The 15,477-nt window shown below is 38.1% G+C and overlaps 1 protein-coding gene across 2 annotated transcripts in view; it reads right to left on the bottom strand.

Moving 5' to 3' along the window:
- The window catches only part of LRRIQ1 (leucine rich repeats and IQ motif containing 1), a 232,830-nt gene that overhangs the window by 5,662 nt on the left and 211,691 nt on the right, over positions 1 to 15,477 (bottom strand). Inside the window, exons 28-29 of one of the 2 annotated variants that reach the window (XR_006600914.1) lie at positions 12,244 to 12,318; positions 11,588 to 11,691 (exon numbers count right to left, since the gene is read on the bottom strand). The gene's annotated coding sequence lies outside the window, so the exon portion shown is untranslated. The remainder of the gene's footprint in view (positions 1 to 11,587; positions 11,692 to 12,243; positions 12,319 to 15,477) is intronic. The other variant, XR_006600915.1, reaches the window with a different exon arrangement.

Below are 15,477 nucleotides of genomic sequence, written 5' to 3'. Positions count from 1 at the left end.
GGAAATATACAAACAACTCCTAGCTATAAACTTAGTTATGTCCTAGAGCTCTGTCAGCTTGTTTATAAATATGCGTCTTAAGAGCCCTAAATTTCCTGAAAAACATTCGATGTAGTTTAAATGAAAGACATATGATGCAAGCTCTAGAGTACTCGTATACCAATAAAGATCCAGCTCATAGAGGAAACTACAGGGGAGCCAAGGAGGATAGCTGTTGAGTAAACCGTTCCTATCCCATACCTCAAACGCATTTCTGATGGTAGTGGTTGGACCGATGGGTGCAAGGTGTTACCAACCACACTTAATATCCCTGGAGCCTCCTGCAAATGCAAATCTGTTACACGGAATGCTGTGTGTTTTGAGACATGTAACCACTTGTGCCCATAACAGAAGGAACAGCTAATGGCAGGCTCCCATAACGAATGCTTAATCTGCAGCTTTTGGCAAGAAATTGGGTCTCTGGTTGCCAAAAGCTGCATTAAATAGATTTTGAGAGTTTGAGAAGGAGTTTATGGTAATGACACAGCTCTAGCCATTGGAGCGTTAATAATACATTTAGAATAATGCTAATTAAAATAATACTCATTAAATGAAGAGAGCTGAAATTAGATTGGAGGGTCTCTCTCCTTCTGTGAGATCTACCTAGGCTTTTTCTGCTTGATGCTTTGAGGATAACTTTCTTGGCAACTGACCTTAGCACTTCCATACATACTTTCTCCCCAAACCGGGCATAACTCTTCTCTCCTCAGCAGGCTTTTAAAACCCCTCCTAATCCTCATTCCTTATCCCAACTCTGAATTCCAACCAGTCAGCTTGGCCAGGACTCCAGGGGTCAGTGTTCTGAGGAACCATCAGCTGGCAAGTAAGACCCAGTTTATTAAGCCAGGTCCTAATAGGGATTTTATCTCAGCAGGCTCAGTCCAACGCCCCCAGGCTACTGTTCCCTTCTTTGCCCCACCTTTCTATTTTGTCTTTGAGGGTATTGTTTCTCTCTGCACTCTACGCCTGGTTCTAAACTCAGGATTCTGCTCCCCATCTTTCATGTCAGTCAAGAAATCTACTAGAAATAAGGAATAAAGCTTCTGTAGCTCCTTTTCTCCTTTGCTTCCTTCAAATCTGAACTTTCTCAATGGGCATGGTGGAAAGTGTGGGTAGGAAAGGGACGGAGATGGGGAGCCAGCAATTTCTTTTAAAGCCTCACAAAACTTAGAACATCTTAGGATGCCAGCTCCTTCAGCCCTCTGAGTGCTGGGTAGACATTGACATTTGTTCGGTCACATGTCCTTGATGGGAACGAAGCGCAGTGTCTGCGGAAGGCGTCAATATGTAATGTGTCCAGTCCAGAAAGCCAAAGGATGGGCTTCAGACCTACTGTAGATTCAAGTGCCACCCTCTTCCAAAACACCGTTTTCTCCTCATTCCCCTGGCACCATCAGATGCTAACAGGGGAAAGGTTATTTTGCGAAATGACTCTGACGCTCTGATTTGAAGTTACATCTAACATTCCTGCAATCAGTTTGTGGTTGTTGCTGTTGTTGTTAGATGCCCACTCCCCAAACACAGCAATTTGGGGTGGGTTTTTTTTTTCTTTATTTAGCTCCCTTTGGAGCCTAGAATTGAAGTAATTGAATAAGTTAAAACTCGTTGAGAGGTCCGCTGAAATGACTATTTGATTCCCTCAGACAGGGACACACACATGTAAATTCAGATAAGTCAAGTTCAGATAAGAGATTGGCTCTCTGTCAGCTTGACTTATTTTATATTAAAAAAAAAAATTCTCACGGTCCAAAAGCTGCTTTTAATGCTCCCCTCCCCCAAGAGAATATATTGTGGGAAATGAAAAAATATTTTGAGTACATACATCAAAGCTGCAGTTGAAACAATGTGTAGATCACTCTAGTTCCTTTCTTTCTCAACGTATTGAAAGAAACGTCACACTTCTATAGCAACAGTGGGGCTGTCAAGATAGCGTTGCAAGAACTTTAGTCTTAGCACTTTCTTTTTGTGGCGAGAGTTTGAGGCATACTGCTAAGTACAGCTAGGAACAATGCATGCTGAATCAGATGAACCATGCCAAATGTAGACAAGCAAGGGTCTGGGGAGGGGAGGGAAAGATGGGTGGAGGGAATACTTCATGAAAAAGTACTAAAATAATTGAATGTCATGTATGGTGGCAAGAAGCCAGGTGGCTTCGTGTGTGTGTGTGTGTGTGTGTGTGTGTGTGTGTGTGTGCTCCGCTGCTGTTTTCCCTTCCTGGCTTCATGTTCAGCCTCCCCACAGCTCTGAAGACATAACAGATACAGAAATATATTTTGCAACGAAGCAGCTCAAGAGGTTTCCATCAAAATAAAAATACATACATGCACGAAGAACTATTTAAGCTTTTCTTTTAAATGCATGTCCCAATCTATCATTATCTACTCCAGAAAACATACCTACAGACTAATTTGTAACTTCGTCACGTTTTTGAAGCTTCTGTCTTTCAATTGGAAAGGAAATTACTTGGATTTTAATCAATCCTGTCAGTCTGTCAAGTGTCCTGTTACAAAGCTCTCAACTACAATAGATTAAATTTACCTGTGATTTCAATAGTAATATTAAGTATTTTGGTATTTTAGAAACTCACGTGATTTTTCAAAGACCTGTGCTTGTTTTTGAGTTTCAACTTGTTTCAGTAATAGTTTTTTCACATAGTTGCCCTTTTCTTAAATAGAGAAATGGATTTGACTTCTGTTTTCTTAAAGGGTCCAAATTAAATCTAAAAAATCTAAGACTATTTTCCCCACGTGGAAATATTTTGACTTATCCAACATGTCATGGTTTACATTTACTATGACATTGTTTACATTTGCTAGAGAAATGTATTTTATTACAAACATAAAAACGTCATAATTCAGCCACGATAATGGAGTCACCTTTATTTCTCACTATAGCTGTTACCATCGCTCCAGGAAGTTGTGAATACAATAAAATAAAAGAGCCTTCCAATAAGATCTCTTCTAGGACATACGTGCTTTTAAATCGTTTATAATTACACTAAGCTGTATTGAATTTCTGTTCAGATTTTACTGGCAATTAATCATTCGCCTATAACACGCCGCCCACCATTTCATCTGAGGTAGGAGTTGTTTAAAGTTCCATCCAATGTATTTTAGGTCCATTTTTCCTGCTGATTATGTGGATAAGTCTTAAAGACAAGGGCTTCTTCTCTTTGAGATGTTGTGCATACACATCCACGCATTACGTTTTCACGTTTCAGGTAACGACTTAAAGCACGTCTCAATATAGACAGAGGCAAAATAACACGACGGACGTTTCCCCTTTGCCCTGGAATTGTATACAACGTAAGTGTAAAAGTCCACGGTCATTAAGCAACCCCCACCAGGGGTTACGATTAACAGACGAAATCGACGCAGGTCCAAACAGAAAGCAGCTGTCTCTCTGTGGGATAGACCCCCACGTACTGTACCTGTCCCCCGCCCACGAGTACCCTTTACCTCGCGGGACCGGAAAAGCGCAGGGCTCGCAGGACCAAGCGGTGCGCTTAGAACGCACCTCGTCGGGAGCTGCTGAAAACCACGCGCAGTCTGGACTAACCTCCCTGCTGCGGTGCTTTACAGATTCGACAGAAGGAAGAAAAACACAAACGTGTTCGTTACACCCAGGATTATTCAGAGAGAGGGGAGAGAGCGCCAACTCTTTTATTCGAAAAACCATTAAAGAACTATAGGGAAAGGTAAAGATGATTCACTCTCTTCTCCTCCCAACCTGTCCTGTCCGCCCCTGGCAAACGTGGATTCCTGATGTGAATTTTGATAAGTGTGTTTTAATTCGCGAAGTGTCGCACGCAGATTTGGGGAACCAAATGCACTCTGCGGCTCGCAGAAGGAAAGCTGAGCCCGCGGGCCGCCCCTCCTTGGGATGCAGGCGCGACCAGTGGCCGCTCGCGGCGTCCCTGCCCCTCAGACCGCACCCGGGATCCCGTGCCCTACCTAGCCCGGTGTCTGTCGCAGTTCGGCCTCACGCCAAAGCTTTCCTGTCGGGAAGTTGTGCACAGGCTGTGAGCGGAGCAAACTCCCCGGGGGCAAGTCGGGGCGACCCCCTACACCGGTGGGCCGCCACCTGGTGCGCACCTCGGCGTAGGACGACCGTCCGGGCTGCTGGCCCGGGGGAGCCGCAGGGGACTGCCCTGGCCTGCCCCGCGGGGTGAAGTCAGAGTCTCCAAACGGCGCCTGCTTTGACCTCCAGGCTGCGTGCGAAGTCACCTACCGCCGGGACGACGCTGCGGTGAGGAGCGCATGTGTGGGGGAGTCTCTATTCTGAGCAGAGAGAATGAAGTTTCGCTTCTCCTGCAAACTTAAAAGCGCCTCTACGACTACAGAAAGAAGTTAGTGGTTAACCGATTTGCTGCTAATATTTCACCAGTGGTGCTTTCCCTCCTTTAAAGTCTAACTCTTGGAAAAACAACATATTTTAAGCTTTCCATCCAAATATTGATATTGGCAAATAGATCATCCAACCGTCCCCTGCTAAGGACAGTGCCCTTTTTGTTTCACAAGTTGGCGATCAGAAGTAATCCATATCGCAAATTGCTGCAGATTTAGGGGATAAAGCAGAAGACGTGTAACTAACCCTTTTGGACAGCGTGTATGCATGTATGTAAAGTAACGCACACATCACTCTTCTTTCTACCTGCCTTCCACAGCGAATGAGCCCCTCTCCTGGTTGGGGAAAGCCAGCTTTCAGCCTGACTGCAAGAGGTTCCTGGTGAATACGTTAAACAGCAGGCAATAGTCTAGTCCCTTTTAAGATCCTGTTTTACAGTAAGCGTTTCTTAACCTTTACTGTAATTTTGATATCCTTTTTGTTAAACAGAGCTGGCGCACTACCCCTAGAGCAGGGGATAGCCCAACACATTCAAAGGCTTGTGCTAAAAAGGAATCCCCAGGACATCAGCGGATTACGTCATTTTTCCAGCTCCCACATCACATGTTCCTTTGTTATGAAGTCAGAGCAATTAAACACTTTGCTACCTTCACAGTTTGCGCTCTGAGATAACAAAACCTCATGAATGCACAATTTATCAATAAAGTTCAAGTATAACAAGCAATGAAAATTTACTGCTATTCTTTCAAATACTAAGGGAGCGTTTCTTTTTCAAGTTACCAAAAAGAAAATAATGGCTGTAAACAATTCATTTACATTAGACTTTTTGTGAGATTTCGACCACTTGTGCAATATATATTATATATATATATAAAATATATATAACATACATAATATATATTATATATATGTAATATATATATGTATGTAGGATGAGCTGTGTTCTTAAGGAAGATTTTAATTTTAAAAGGAACTTGTTTTGGGGGGGAATCTCTTTAATGCAGTTATTTTAGGGAATTCAAATATTTCAAATAAAGTTCATTTCTGATTAACATTAATTAAATTATTTCTTTGGCACTGTATTTGATTCACATGTGCTACTTTTGGGTAGAGGGACTTACAGTCATTCTTTTGCTACATTAAGAATTGTTCAACACTTGAATTAAGCAAAATCTCAATAATGGATTATTCTGTTTTAAGAATATCCTTTAATTCTGCATGTTAATACAACTGCATTTCTAATGTTAATACAACTTTGAATACTGTCTCCAAGTTTAAAAAGTAATATGAATCTTGGGAAAATGAATAAAAGAATCTTTATCAGTGTAATTTTATTTTTCATGAAATAAAATAGGTCTATAAGCAATGAATGTCTCATTTAAGCTACATAAGCTTCTGTGGGTCTCTAACTGCTGAGTCAGAGTGGAGGCTGATGGAATAGAATGAAGGGCTTCTCTAAGTATCTCAGGCAACTTTTTAGTTCCATCAGTGAACACTAGAATCCTTTAAATCATTTTTTAAAAATTCCCTCAAGTATTTTCTATTAAACATGGTCCTTTATTCAGTATTTTCTCCAAAAGCTCAAATATAGATATTGCACTTACAAAGTTTGATAAAGTAGGTATTCTTAAGAGGAATGAAGATTGAGAATACAAGAAAAATTGGGAGGCAGATATTCTGGAGAAGGTGGAATAGTCGAATTAAGTCAACGGAGACGAATACAAAGTTTAAAATTAAGGTTAAGAAAATAAATGCAGAAGAGGGGAAGCAAGGCTTATAAGGGTCCATACATTAAAGATGTGAGGATATTTTGAGTCTAACAGCATGATTTAGTTGCTAAGGCAGGTAAAAGAAACTTCACTTACATTAGCAGAAAGAAAGCACCCCCTATCAAGAAAGATCAATCCTCACTACATACTTTACTATGCAGAAGTCTAGAGAACTAAAAAGCGCCCTAACATTATTTTTACCAAGAGAAATTGAGCATTTTGAGCTTCTCTAGTGTATAGTGGGTGGAGTCAAAGGGCATTTGGAAAAGATGTCATGCAGAGAATGGTTAGAGCACTTAGTGATCTTTAGCGAAGAGAACATACGCAAAAGAATGATTACATTTTTTCAGTTTAGCCCCAGTGGTGGGCCCAGATGGATTGGCTTCAGTTAGAAAACAGGTTTTTAAATGTAAAAAGCAAGCATTTTAACAAGAAAGTTCTCTGTGATTCAAGTGAGCTGATTCTCAAAGTTGCATGCTCTTGGGCAAGAGAGGTGACAGAGGTAAATCTGTGCTGTACGAGCCTCTTCCAAATCAAAGCTTCCGAATGGTGTCCTTCACGCTTAACATAGCATTACATCTGTGAAGATTCCTTCACAACAAATTACTGTGCTATTAATTTCAAAATTAGGATTAATTTTCTCGAAGGAGAAAAATGCTTTTTTTCATATTTTGCCTTAATTATGAGCTGAAATTAAAGACTACACTTCGAAAGCACGTGTTCTCTGTCAAATTACCATAATACCACTCTGGCCTACCTGTACTGTTGTTATTTAGGTAACTTTTACCTACTGATGGCAAGTTTGGCTAACTGGTTACCCACAATGTCGGTGATAACGTATATGTGCATATCCATTTTGTTTATAACATCAAAAGTGTAGTAAAATACAGGCTAGATTCAGACTCACTAGGTTTGGGTCCACCTCTACCACCTGCTGGTTGTGTGATGCTAAGAAAGGTATGTAACCATTTATGATTCAGTATCATCTTCTGTAAAGGGGGGCCAGGAATAATACCTACCTCAAAGGATGAGAGTGAATATAAAAAGAGTTATTGTATCTCAAACATTTGGAGACAGTGCTTGGCCATATCATAAGCACTGTTTTTACTGTTACGATTTTTAAAATTCAGAATGGGAAGGCACTTGGTAAGGATTATGGACATAGTAGAAATAAACAAGTTGTGCTATGGAATCAAACGTGATATTAAAAAAGAAAATTTGACTATTTAAATGAAGAAAATGATACATCTAATTATTATCATTTAAGAAAGAGAAGGAGAGAGGATCACATATGTGAAACAAAGCTCCTTGAGGACCTTATGTCCTGACATGTGTACTGGTTTGAGGTAAGTGCGTTTGCTGCAAACTACAAGTCGGTCGCGTTGTAAACATAAGTATCATCTCTAACAAATTTTCCAGGATTTTTGTGACTCCGGAGACTGGGGTCCTGTTCCCGGCTCTATCACTAACCATCAGTCCATAGAACCGAAAACAAATACAGTTAACTATTAAAATCTCAGCTTCTCCTGATAAAATATTTCCATTATGAGCCATGTATTGAAAACAAGACTACACCGGGGGCGCCTGGGTGGCTCAGTGGGTTAAGCACCTTGGTCCCAGCTTAGGTCATGATCTCAGGGTTCCATTCTTGAGATGGAGCCCCTCTTGGTGCTGTGTGCTGACAGTGTGGAGCCTGCTTAGGATTCTCTCTCTCTCTCTCTCTCTCTCTCTCTCTGCTCCTCCCCCACTCATTTTCTCTCTTTCAAAATAATCAATAAACTTCAAAAAAAAAAAAAAGAAAAAATAGTACATTGAAGTTATTTATTAGAAATACAATTCTTATCATTTAAACAAATTATATGGTTTTTAGGAGGCTGCTATGGACTGAATGTTTGTGTCCCCTCAAAATTCATATGTTGAAACCTTGATGCCCAATGTGATAGTATTTAGAAGTGGGGCCTTTGGTTGGTGATTAGAGTTATGTTTTTTGATCATGAGAGTGGAGCCCTAATGATGAGATTAATACTCTTATAAAGGGATGAAGAGAGGTGAGGTCTTGTCCTCTGCCATGTGAGAATATGGCAAGAGGATGGCCATCTGTAAACCAGCAAGAGGCCCTCACCAAGAGCCTGACCACATTGGCAGCCTGATCTCAGAATTGAAGATTTCACAACTGTGAGAAATAAATGGTATTCTATTACAGCAACCCAAGCCAACTGAGACAGAGGCCTTACAATTCTTTGATCTTAATATATTCCAAGTAAATAATAGAAATTCTAGCTTTTTCTAGGAATTATTAAATTTAGAAGACTCAGCATAGTGTTCCTGAAGACTTTATGGAACGAACCCATTCCCTGGCATAGAGCAGGTTATTTAGGATCTCACTCTCTGTATCAATATCCTTGTGAGGAAAGCATTTACAGAGTTCAGCCCATGTCTATACTGGGAAGTGGCTTCAATTAGATTTAAGAACATCAGCATATGTAAAACCAACTCTCAACAGACTTCCACAGGCTAACACCTTTGTAGGTCATTCAAGTGTTCTCCCCCTTAACTTAATAAAAAAAAAAAATAGTGCATCCATTAATCAGGGACTTTTGAGGGGGTAACTTTACTGTGATCATTTCATATTTGAATCAGATTAAAATTTCCCCCTGATCATGTCTATTTTTATTTTGAGATTATCTCTGTAATTATTAGTAATAATAACATTGTCTTACTATTTTTGAAAACCATCACATAGCAGTTTTCCATCTAAAATCTATAGGCAGGACAGATCTCAGGGTACTTTATCCAATTTTACTTCCCAATCACATTTCCTACTAATTCTCTGTCTCTTTCACCAGGCTCTCTCAGTTCTGTCCAATAATCCAGTCTCTGGACTGTCCTATCTTCCGCTCCCTAGACATGTCACTGTTGGCTATCTCTAGGTATTTATTCAGGCTGTATCCTTTGCCTAAAATGCTTTCCTTGATATCAATTCATCCTTTAAGGGCAGTTAAATAGAATATGAAAACACCTTTTTCTTGTCCATTCTCATTTGAAACTAATACTCCCCATGCCCAAAACATTTCTTTTTATATTTAAAGTTAGTTTATATTTATGAAGATAAGAAAACAAGTTTCTTTATTTAAAAGTTTGTTTATTTGGAGAGAGAGCGGGAGAGGGGCAGAGAGAGGGGGAGAGAGAGAATCCCAAGCAGGGCCTGCACTGCCAGCACTGAGCCCGATTCAGGGCTTGAAGCCAGGAATCCTGAGATCATGACCTGAGCCAAAATCAAGAGTCGGATGCTTAACTGACTGAGCCACCCACGTGCCCCCCAAAACACAAGTTTCTGATTAACCAAAAAAAAAAAAAATCAAGGGATGGGTATGCTTTTCTTTGTTTCCCTAGAGAGACAATGAGCTAGTTATCTCCCTTTGAAGGGGAGGGGATGACAAGTGGAAAAGTACAACAGTCTAGCCAATTACCTGGCATCCCCTTTGGGACCTGGTTTGAAGTGGAAACATTTTCTGTGTCTATTTTGGAACACAGAACACTGCCTACAGAGTTGTGGTGGTGGCGTTTTAACCTATTTTCTAGAAATGCTTGTTTTACTTATCCATGTGAAAAAATAAATGACCACGCTATTAGAAATGTATGTCTTTTACATTTCCTAAGTATTCTACATCCTTTCAGTGGAGAGTGCTCAACATATATGTATTTGAAGCATTGAGTTCTGTTGCCATTTCAAGGCAAATTTAGAGAAGCACGTTTCAAAGATCTTTTAAAAATGTTTTCCTTCTTTTTCATCACCAGTACTCCATTGTGTATGTATGCATGTATATATATATACATATATGTATGTGTGTGTGTATATATATATATATATACACACATATATATACATATATGTGTATATATATATATACACATATATGTATATATATATACACACATATGTATATATATGCACCACATCTTTATCCATTCATCAGTCAGTGGACATTTGGGTTCTTTCCATAATTTGGCTGTTGTTGATAGCACAGCTAGACACATTGGGGTACATGTGCCCCTCAAGTCAGCATTTTTGTATCCTTTGGACAAATACCTAGTAGTGCAATTGCTGGGGGTATTATGCTAAGTGAAATAAGTCAGTCAGAGAAAGAAAGATATATGATTTCACTCATCTGTGGAATTTGAGAAACACAACAGATGAACACAGGGGAAGGGAAGGAAAAACAAGATAAAAACACAGAGCGAAGCAAACCATAAGAGAGTCTTAAATACAGAGAATAAACTGAGGGTTGCTGGAGGGGAGGTGCGAGGGGGATGGGTTAAATGGATGATGGATATTAAGGAGGGCACTTGTGATGAGCACTGGGTATCATATGTAAGAGATGAATCACTGGGTTCTACTCCTGAAACCATGACAACACTGCATGTTAACTAACTTGAATTCAAATTAAAAAAAAAAAAAAAACAGAAAAAGGAAAAAAATAAATTAAAAAATAGAAAAAAAGGAAAAAAGAAAAAGAAAAATATTTTTCATCATTTCATAGAAATACTTGCTAAATAAGGTATGCGGAATTGATCCAGTTGTTGGTTTAATTTTGGAAGATGGATCTGGAAAGATTTTCTTTGCCAAGTCTATCATTTAATGAGTCCTCATGATACCCGAGGTTCTGAGCCAGGGGCTTCTCATATACTTTGTCACTTGACCTCACAGCACCCTAGGAGTTATGATCCTAATTTAATGGTAAGCAAGCAGGCTCATAGTTTGCTACTTGTTTGAAATGACATAACGGAGTAAGGATCAGAACACAAGGCAGATTACAAAAAATATGATCTCTTCACTTTCTTCCATAGGCCTCATTCTGAAACATGTACTGAGCAGAACAAAACTGCTGTGCTGATTTCTTATTTTGTTCTATGTATTATATTGAGTTATTCTAAGTATCAGATTCATTCCGAAGTTAACAGAAGGTCCGTGGCTAGACAAAATTTGAATGATTCAAGGAGAGATAAGAAACAGATTTACCTTTACTTCTATGTTTGATACATATCAGTGAGAAATCATCTTATTTTTCTCAAACATTGTAATTTTAGGGTCTAGTATGGCTGAAGTATTTTTTATTCCTGTAAGATAACGTCTTCATAATTTCATTTGATAAAAGAAATGTATTGGAGATATTGGGCTAAGTAAAATATATTAATTTTTATCAGTTACATTTTTTTACATTTGTAATGTGGTTATCAGAAAATTTAAAATTACATAAGTAGGTCATATTATATTTGTACTGTAGAATGCTGATCTAAAACAATTCTATAACAATTCTCTATGTATCACAAAAATAAGTTTGACATTTCTATTATAGCTTTCACAAGAGAAAATTATTTTTAGGAAATTCTAATGACCTATTTATTTAAAAAACAGCTTTACATTTACTCACCTGGTTACCTCTGGTAGATGCATTCAGTTCTCCATAAAGAAATCATAGACTTGAAGTAGTTTCTCATCTTGTCCTCTGCATTGAAAAAGTGGTTATACCAATACCTAAAATGTAAGGATGTTGTGAAGATTACTCTCAGTCATGGTAAAAATAAACCTTGAAATAAAAAGGAAAACTTGGGGTGCCTGGGTGGCTCAGTCGGTTGAGCGTCCAACTTCTGCTCAGGTCATGATCTCACAGTTTGTGAGCTTGTGCCCCATGTGGGGCTCTGTGCTGACAGCTGGGAGCCTGGAGCCTGCTTCGGATTCTGTGTCTCCCCTTCTCTCTGCCCCTCCCATGCTTACGCTCTGTCTCTCTCTGTTTCTTAATAATAAATAAACGTTAAAAAATTTTTAAATACAAATAAAAAGGAAACTTTAGCGGCACCTGGGTGGCTCAGTTGGTTAAGCGTCCAACTTCTGCTCAGGTCATAATCTCAAGGTCTGTGAGTTTGAGCCCCTCATGGGGCTCTGTGCTGACAGCTCAGAGCCTGGAGCCTGCTTCAGATTCTGTGTCTCCCTCTCTCTCTGCACCTCCCCCACTCAGGCTCTGTCTCTCTCTGTCTCTCAAAATTAATAATTAAAAAAAAAGAAAGAAAAAAAAAAGGAAAACTTTACCTGTAGTGATATTAATTAGCTCACTTTTCTCCAAAGCTTCCTGTAAAGGATCTTCTGTAGCTCCTTGGCTAGTTACTGTTTGAAAACAAAGATGACAAACAAGTACCAGAGAAGCCTTTACTCTAAACTCCTAATGCTAAAGCAGACCTTCCTAGTAGTGGCCCTCTTTCATGCTGCTCCACGGGTTCTTCTTCACAGAGCTCTAGAGTCTTCATGATCCCTTCTGCAGGTGGCCATTCCAGATCTACTAGAGGGGACTCTTGCTCTAAAGTGCTGGCAGGGATATGCCATAAATGAAAAGTCATATGGAAGGTTTCATTTCAATTTCTGACTTAGGTAAAATTCTGGCTCCTAGGAACAGCAGAAGAACTGCATACTATTTGGAGGGGAAGGAAAGATAGTGGTCAGGTAGTACCACCTAAAGCATATGTTGATTGGGGCACCCAGGTGGTTTAGTTGATTAAGCATCTGACTTCCGCTCAGGTCATGATCTCGTGGTTCACAGGTTCCTGGGTTTGGGTACCACATTGGGCTCTGCATTGACAGCTCAGAACCTGGAGCCTGCTTCAGATTCTGTGTCTCCCTGTCTCTCTCTGCCCTTCCCCCGCTTGTGCTCTCCCACCCCAAAAGACAAACAACAACCCCACACACATTTAAAATAAAAATAAAGCATTTTTTGACTACATGCTTTTTAGAAGTTATAAACATTATATTTACTGTTTCCAAATGTATTCATTTACACAACTGTTATTGGCTTTCGTGTTTTATGTGGTAGATTAAAACTGGATTTATAATACAGTAAGATGCCAAATATAATATGGTTCCCATTAAAAGACCTTATTTATGTCACAGTTCAAGTCATGCCATTTGAAAATTAACAGCTATACATATGTAAAGCCTGAGATAACATAAAGACTACAAGGTGGGTGCTAATTCTATTTCTTACCACCAGTAACATAAAAGACTCTGACCGGACTTTATGAGATGGTCTCTTATTAAAAACAAATACAAAACAAACTTTATATATATATATATATATATATATATATATATATATATACACATACATACATATATATACATATATATACACATATATATACATATATATGTGTGTGTGTGTGTATATATATATGTTAATTTTAATGCAGAGTTAAATGCAATTACACCATCTTAAAGTCTAGAACCAAAACTGAGGTTATTTTTCCTTCTTATTTCATAGTATTCACTATGTTTAGCAGAATCAAAGTTTCCTTTTTTTGTAAACTAGAATTTTTGTGCCCTGTTTTCTCTGGTCACTATCTTTTGTCTACTATCTTCCCAATTATTTTCTGCAATGATACACCCTACCTAAGTTATGTCACACAATAGCCTCTGAATCAGTACTATCCAATAGAAATACAATGCTAAATATACATGTCATTAAATTACTTTACAATTAAAATTTTCAAGTGCTTACATCTTAAAAAATAAAAAAGAAATTATTTTAATAATACATTTTATTTAACCCAAAATACTATTATTTTAACACATCAACATAAAATTATTGGGCAATTTTGAATTCTTTTTTCATGCTAAATATTTGAACTCTGCTGTGTATTTTATGCTTACATCATCTCTCAATTCAGACTAACTGTATTAAAAGTACCAGGTAGCTACATGTGGCTAGTGACCAATGGTTTTGACAGCATAAGTCTAGATAATAGTTCTTTAGCTTCTGAAAAGAGGCTTTCTCTGAATCTCACAATTATCATTGACAAAACTGCATCTATGCAAACAAAAATATCCTGGTAGATAATGGATATTATTCTTATTGAAATAGACAGAATTCCTCTCCTATTAGTGAGAAATTAATTAAATTAATTAATTAGCTAGAAATTAACCCTGAAAACCATTATTCCATAGAATGCATAGGGAACTTCTTCCCCTACATTAAAGAATATTCTTTATTCTCACTTTCTCCCAGTGTAATCATGAAAACCATAAATTCAGATGGTGAATTATTTTTTGAGCTCCAGAGATGATAGAAACTGCATTTAGTAGGGAATATGATAATAAAGGAAATAAGGGCTGACCTTACCAGTTTATTTTTCTTTTCAAAAGAATAAGCAAAAATGTTTCTCTTTTCTAAGAAACTTATAGTTACTTCAATTATAGCATACTACCAGTAAAATATTGTCAAAATATATCCTACATGTTTATCATTCTCAATTTTGGCTCAATGTTAACCTAGATTTTGAGAAAGATGAGAAAGTATGAGTAAATTAAGAGCAACTAAGATTAGGGCAACAGCCAATTCAATAACAGCATACTCAAAGCATGTAGCATCTAAAGCTGCTTATACTGATGATGTGAGGATTTAAAATTAGACAGAGATCTCTTATACCACTGGTATTTATTGTTCATTCACAATTTTTATTAAAAAAAAAAAAACTTTTAAACCCTGTCTATGCCTTCCCAACTTATTCTTCCTAATTAAAATGCAGCATCCCTTGTTTTCTCCAAAAAAGAAAAACTCAAAACTAATTTCCAGGAATCCTGGTGTATTCTCCCTTTTGCCTTTAAAGCACAGCATTGCCTTTAACAGTTCTTTGGCTTTTGTTCTATTATTCTGGCTTTTCTGTTTTTTAATGTGGTAGCTGTACCTACAACTAATTCATGAGCACAATAAGAAATTAGGATTTGGAATGCTTCTCAAAATACCTAATAAGCTCTCTTATAAAGCACTATGTGCACAAAGATGATGGCAGACTGAACCTTGGGAAGGTGATACCCCCATAAACTAATATAGTTAACTCTCATATTAAGACATTCTGGAATCTCCAAACACTGCCTTCCACCAGCCTTTTTGTGATTGGGGATTCATTTTACCATTCTCACTGGAAATGACTGGTGATTGTGATAGCACTGGGGAGGAGGGCAGGTAGGAAGGAGAGCATTGGGTTGGGAAGAGTTAAGGAAAGACAAAAGGTCATTCAGGGTTGTACATTTGAATAGCAACATTACCTGGGTCCATAGCTATCAATCCAAAATTCAGTCAACTAAGTGAAAATATAGGCTCATCCAAATCTCAAAGACAAACATTTGCCTTAATATCTTCCCAAGGCAACAGGAGAAAGAATATCTGTTTGATTTCTTTTAGGTTTTATTTAACTTTTAAAATTAAAAAAAATAAACTATTTTTAAAAATTTATTCAATTTTAAAATTTACCTTTTTTATTTTCACAAACACAG

Source organism: Felis catus, chromosome B4 (genome assembly GCF_018350175.1).
Source record: "Felis catus isolate Fca126 chromosome B4, F.catus_Fca126_mat1.0, whole genome shotgun sequence".
Lineage (NCBI taxonomy): Eukaryota > Metazoa > Chordata > Mammalia > Carnivora > Felidae > Felis > Felis catus.
The sequence above is the reverse complement of the archived record's forward strand: the minus strand, read 5'-3'. Positions and strand labels throughout refer to the sequence as shown.